Source organism: Oculina patagonica, chromosome 8, assembly GCF_052425735.1.
Source record: "Oculina patagonica isolate OP01 chromosome 8, crgOcupat, whole genome shotgun sequence".
Lineage (NCBI taxonomy): Eukaryota > Metazoa > Cnidaria > Anthozoa > Scleractinia > Oculinidae > Oculina > Oculina patagonica.
The window spans coordinates 34,257,574-34,263,077 of NC_135765.1; the positions used below are offsets into that span (position 1 = coordinate 34,257,574).

The window sequence follows — 5,504 nt, forward strand, 5'->3', positions numbered from 1 at the left end:
GGTAGTTTGTGTGTCTTTATTGTACCATTACATGAAAAGTTCCCCACTAATGACGTTGTACTAACCAGATCTGAGAAGTCTCTGTGATTGGTTTATAAGAGCAACATCCAATCATAGACAGTGCTCAGGGCCGTTTACCATTTGTATGGAAAAACGGGGTTTTCTAGTAGGAAAACAAATGGAACGGTTAGTCTCAACGGGAATTTTCCCCAAAAAAGGTAATATCTCATAGGTATTGCCTAACAATAAACATCAGGGTTCAAAGATGAATCAAGAAATACCAGAGCCAATGAAAATAGTGAAGACCTTTTTATAGCGATACTCGGTCCGTGAATCAATTTCAATTAATAGGATGTGCGTGAATGTATGCAATTTATTTTGTTGATTTGTTTCTTGCAACAACATTGAAACTTTATCGACGAATTAGAGGGAAATCAGTGCGAATTCCACGCGCTTGACAGCGCGAAAGATCACATTATTTTCTGTTTGAAGTCGACGGGTTGACGGACATTTCGTCCCAAAATTTCGCGAAAAATTCGCGGTTTTCGTTGATAGGAAAAGTTGCGCCAAATTCTCTCTCGAAAGGTGCCTTGCATTGCGCTACAGGTCCTTGAATTTTTTTGGTCTCATGGACCATTGCTCTTGACCAATGAGCGCGCGAGGATTCTATCAGTTATGCTAAAAAATCTTTCGTGGGATTGGGTTTCAGCAGTCATGTTTTGATATTTCAAATATACTGTTTTTCTTGCGCCGTAGACTTAAAATATCTTAAACAAAGGGATGGCGAGGACAACACACTACTGGAACTACTGGCTGTCATAACCACACTCATTCACAATTACGTCAATCGCTTTTATTTGAAATTCTAAAATTTAACTGTCTTGCTCGGGCACCTCTCTAAATTTTGTATACGTTTCACGTAGGTTATAAAGGCTAAAAAATTAGTGCCGCTTAGCGATTTCTGTACCAACGTATGATTTTTCGCAGGATGTCCATGATAGCTTGTCGAATGTGTCTCATCTTCCAACAGTAAATCAAAGGGTTCAGAGATGAATTGAGAAATAACAGTGTCCATGTGTACACTGAAAATCTCTTCAAAGCAAAGCTTGGTCCTTAGATTTTACGGGCCGCCAAAAACATGAAACGAGGCAAGTAACAAATCAAAAACACGAGATATACATAAAATACAAGAACAGCAGATTTTTTTATGCTCGCAAAATTTGCCATGTTTCCATCCTGTGCTGCTTGTAGTACTTCTTATATTTGAAGAGATTGAGTTTGGGTTTTGTGGCGTCGCAAAACCAAATAAATCCTCCAATAGGCTATTGTTGTAAGAAAGAGGTAGAAAGCCCCACCTGTGGCCAAAAATATAGATCGAATATCAAATGGAAACAAAAACAAAATTACAGAAAGAGGTATACTAAACACCCATATTGTGATCACCATGGCAACAACACGCTTGTGAGTCGCGAGTTCCAGGTATCTGAGATGAAGATGAATTGCTAAGAATCTGTCTACACTTATGTCCACAATACCAAAGAACGAAGCAATACAAAGAAAATTCATGACGACGATAAAAGTTTTATAGGTGGTACATCCGGGAATACTCTGTTGTAACCATCTGACCAAAAGGGAGATGTGGAGTGGCTCGCCCAGCAAACCAACACCAACATCAGAAACAGCAAGACTCAGGAGCAATGATTTTACAGGTTTTGGCAACGACGAAGTTTTTCTTATCGCTTGGATTGTCACAACGTTCAGCATAATGGTCGTATAGGAGAAAAAAACTGTTGATGACACAATTAGCGATGTACGTTGAATAAAGTTCTTCAACTCCAGAGATAACGGATGGGGAGAACTGTAACAGCATGTCGCAAGTCGAATTCGCCATGTTGTAGACTCAGTGAAGTCTTTTAGCCTAATTAAGTTCGCTAAGAATTTTCTGCTATATTGTAAGTTCCTTCAAAGATCTGTCGTTTTTCTTTGCATGTCAGCGCCAGGGAGAAGAATAGACCTTTGTGCTTTCCAATGTTTCCTAACTTACATTAAAAAGCTTTCTGGTTATATATTCTATCCGCGCAAAACGCAGAGCTTTCGACTGCTCGTCGATGGATAAAAACAGGAAGAAATACAAAAAAGTACAATATCCACTTGAAATATTTATGGAATAGGAAATGCTTAAATGAACAAAAAACTCAAGTGCAATTTTAAAAATAATTATTTTTACATGTAAGAAGAATTGTATATTGGCCTGGTAGCGGCCGTGGAACTGCAACGTCAAGGGGGTCCGTTAGTATAACTGTATTAGGACTTACGTAATTAAGAACCAGTGCAACACAAAAAATATGCATATGCTTGATGCTGTGGAAAAAACCATTAATCATTATAGTTCGAAAACGTAGTGAATGGACATTTCAATTGTGATGAAAACAATATCCACTTAAAATTCGTTATGAGACCTGCTTGATCTACGTTGATAGCACGTAAAAGTTTATGAATAAAAAAGAAAGTGGCAGTTGCGGTATGACATAAGTCTGAAATTAACAAATGTATGGCATGAAGTCACCAAGAACGTTGGCACACACGAGATGACTTGTTAAATATACTAAAAAAAACAAATTGTGTATCGCCAAACAGCTACGATTTTAATAAACTACATAGGCCTTACGCATTGTTGACAGCTCCAACTCCAGGTCAACGGCGCGCGGCTGACAACAAACTGATTATTTAATATTATTTGTTGTATTTAGAGCGTGATGCGTTCTTATAAAGTAGTTCAAATACATTACTTATATTGCCTTGGAGGCAATTGAAAACACTATCCAGAACTTGTTTCTTTATTAAGTTCTAAATTGATGTCCATGGAATTACGGAAGACGAGCTGCTTTCGTGAAATTAGCCAAGCGCAATAAATTGATCATGAAACAGTACATGAACACAGATATAATCATTTCTCGGTAGATTCTTTTAACTCTTGGTTTTCAACATTGGACGGTGTATTCTCTGTAATATTAAAGCTGATTTGGCCAGAGCCACTGGTCCCGAGAAAATTTTGAAACATTTGTGTGGAAAACTAAAAAAATGTGATTTTTGGCCTCTCAACAAGCTGTATCCCTTCAAATCTGATCAAAAAATCTTCTGCTAGGGATCTTTACCTTTTAGTTCATAAAAATTACACTACAGTTTACTGAACATTTGGAATCTTAAGGCAATATGTATACTGTATATACCCAAGCAACAAATGCAAAAAAAAAAAAACAGTAACAAAAGATAACAGTGCATCGTTATAGAGTGGCAGGTAAAATATTGAAATTGAACAAATTAAATTTGAATTTTTACACGCTGGGTCGATTGGCTCCATGACTGATTCGGAAAACAAATTAACCTCTCGCACCAGTGAAAGAGAAACTGCAAAATGTATCATAGGGAACGCGACGGCCGGATGTTTCGGCAAAATAAGTGGCTTGGCAAATTTGTATTGTCGGTAAAAAAATAAAAAACTACCGCTGGACCAGTACATTTTCCCGTAGCGTTTGCGGTTTTGTCATAGACGACTCGTTTTAAAAGTTGTCTTATTTTTGTCGCTCGTAATATATATAATCTGTTTTAGCCCTTATTTGTGGTTTTACGTGACGTCATCAAAATTCTAAAATTCAAAATCGCAAGACCTTTGAGTTTTTATCCTTCGCTGGCTGTTAGACATCCTTAATAAATATATTGTTGAAGGTTTTTAGCGCGATAGCACCCGCCTTCTTTCCGATAGAGCATTTAGAAATTCGGAGTTCCACGCCATGCCACACGACATCAAGATTGCTGCCAGAAGGCTGTCACGCATGCTTAAAAAGACACCCGCATCCTGCAATTTTTAACAACAGTCGAGGTTTGGCGAGAAGTGTTTTCGTAAACGTTTTCCTGTTTATTAGGGTAAACTGACCGCTTTTAACAGCAGAAGTGATTTCCAAATGTTTTTATCAATTTCCAGCGGCCATGTTGGTGCCCAATGGCTTGGGTGAGAAAGTGCGAGAAAGTGTGAGAAAGTGCATTTCTAGCAACGTTTAGAGAAATTTAGCACCGTAGCGCCAAAAAATCAATTTAACGGTTAAAAAAACCCGTGTTTTTGTGTAATTTCAGCGTATACAAGGGTTAATCTTCCTGAGTCGAAACCATCTTTGCTTATTTTCAGTTTATTATAACGTCTTTGGCATTTGTCTACATTAGAAGACTATCATTTGAAGGTTTCCTTAATTTAAATGCAATTTTGTTTATCATAAAAATGATCAAAAAATCGCGACAGCTTCTTTAAAGAGACCGTATCACGGCTGACTTTAGTCTATTTTATTAAATTTTGCCAAATACTCGCTATGAAACTTAATGTTAAGTTGGAATAAATAACTTCTATGGATTTAAATCGACAAAACTATAGCTTCGTAACAACCAAATGTCTCCCGGGTATTATAATTTAAAATTACAAGCAACCAAGACTAACTTAAAAACTGTTTACTGAGCCCAACATTAGCGAACAGTATTTCAAAATCCCACATCGCAATCCGTTTCAATCTCTTCTTCAATTGCTGACCATCTGTACCTTCTTTTGCATCCAGTGATCTGCACGAGTTCAACCGCCTCTTAAAAGCTCACTACAAGAAAAAAGCCGCAGACAATTTATTATAATTTCATTTTATCCTACAATTTTTCATATTATCTTAACATATTGTATGTTTTTACTATAGCTTAATTCTTGTACATTATATCATAACTTTTTATCATATTTTACTATATATCTTAGTCTCATATCTTAGTTTTTATAATTTGCACAGAAGAAAAAAGCACAAAGTTGTTATTTGGAATGCAAATAAACCATTATTATTATTATTATTATTATTATTATTATTATTATTATTATTATTATTATTTGTATTTGCTGTGTTATTGAAATATTCCTTCTCTGTTCTAAGTGGCTTTTTTATATTTCACCCAATTTGGTTGATTTTAATTTCAGCATTTTCCGATACCTAAATTAAGCTAAATTCCGTGGCAAGAGAGAAAAAGCCTCCACTGATCAATCAACAAAGCATTGTTTATTTATTCAAATGTGGCTTGTGCGATTCTAGCTATTTCGGCTTCACACGTCGACATTTATATATCAACGCGTCGGAGCTTAGCCATCGGAAATCACTGAAAGAGAGAACGCAAACTGGAGCCTAACAATCTTGAAGACAAGTTTACCATCCTAAGGAAATGCAAGAGGAAACTTGACTGTCTAATATATAAAATGCTATATATCAGAGATCTTAAACCAGATCTTAACACCCAATCAGACTCGATCCGAGCAAAATTGTTTTTGTAATTAGCATTGTTTTCAAATAGCCACCTTCTCTTGTCACTTTCATATTTATCACCTTATAATTATTAGCATAATTTGAAGATCTATTTATAAAAAAACACGAAATGATTTACGCATTTACTTGATAATGACATCGGGAACGATGTCAAAACGTTGTTTT

At 36.1% G+C, this 5,504-nt stretch overlaps 1 pseudogene; it reads right to left on the minus strand.

The window, feature by feature from the left end:
• Positions 1-951: 951 nt before the first annotated feature.
• On the minus strand, positions 952-2,082 carry LOC144664333 (histamine H2 receptor-like; annotated as a pseudogene).
• Positions 2,083-5,504: the final 3,422 nt, after the last annotated feature.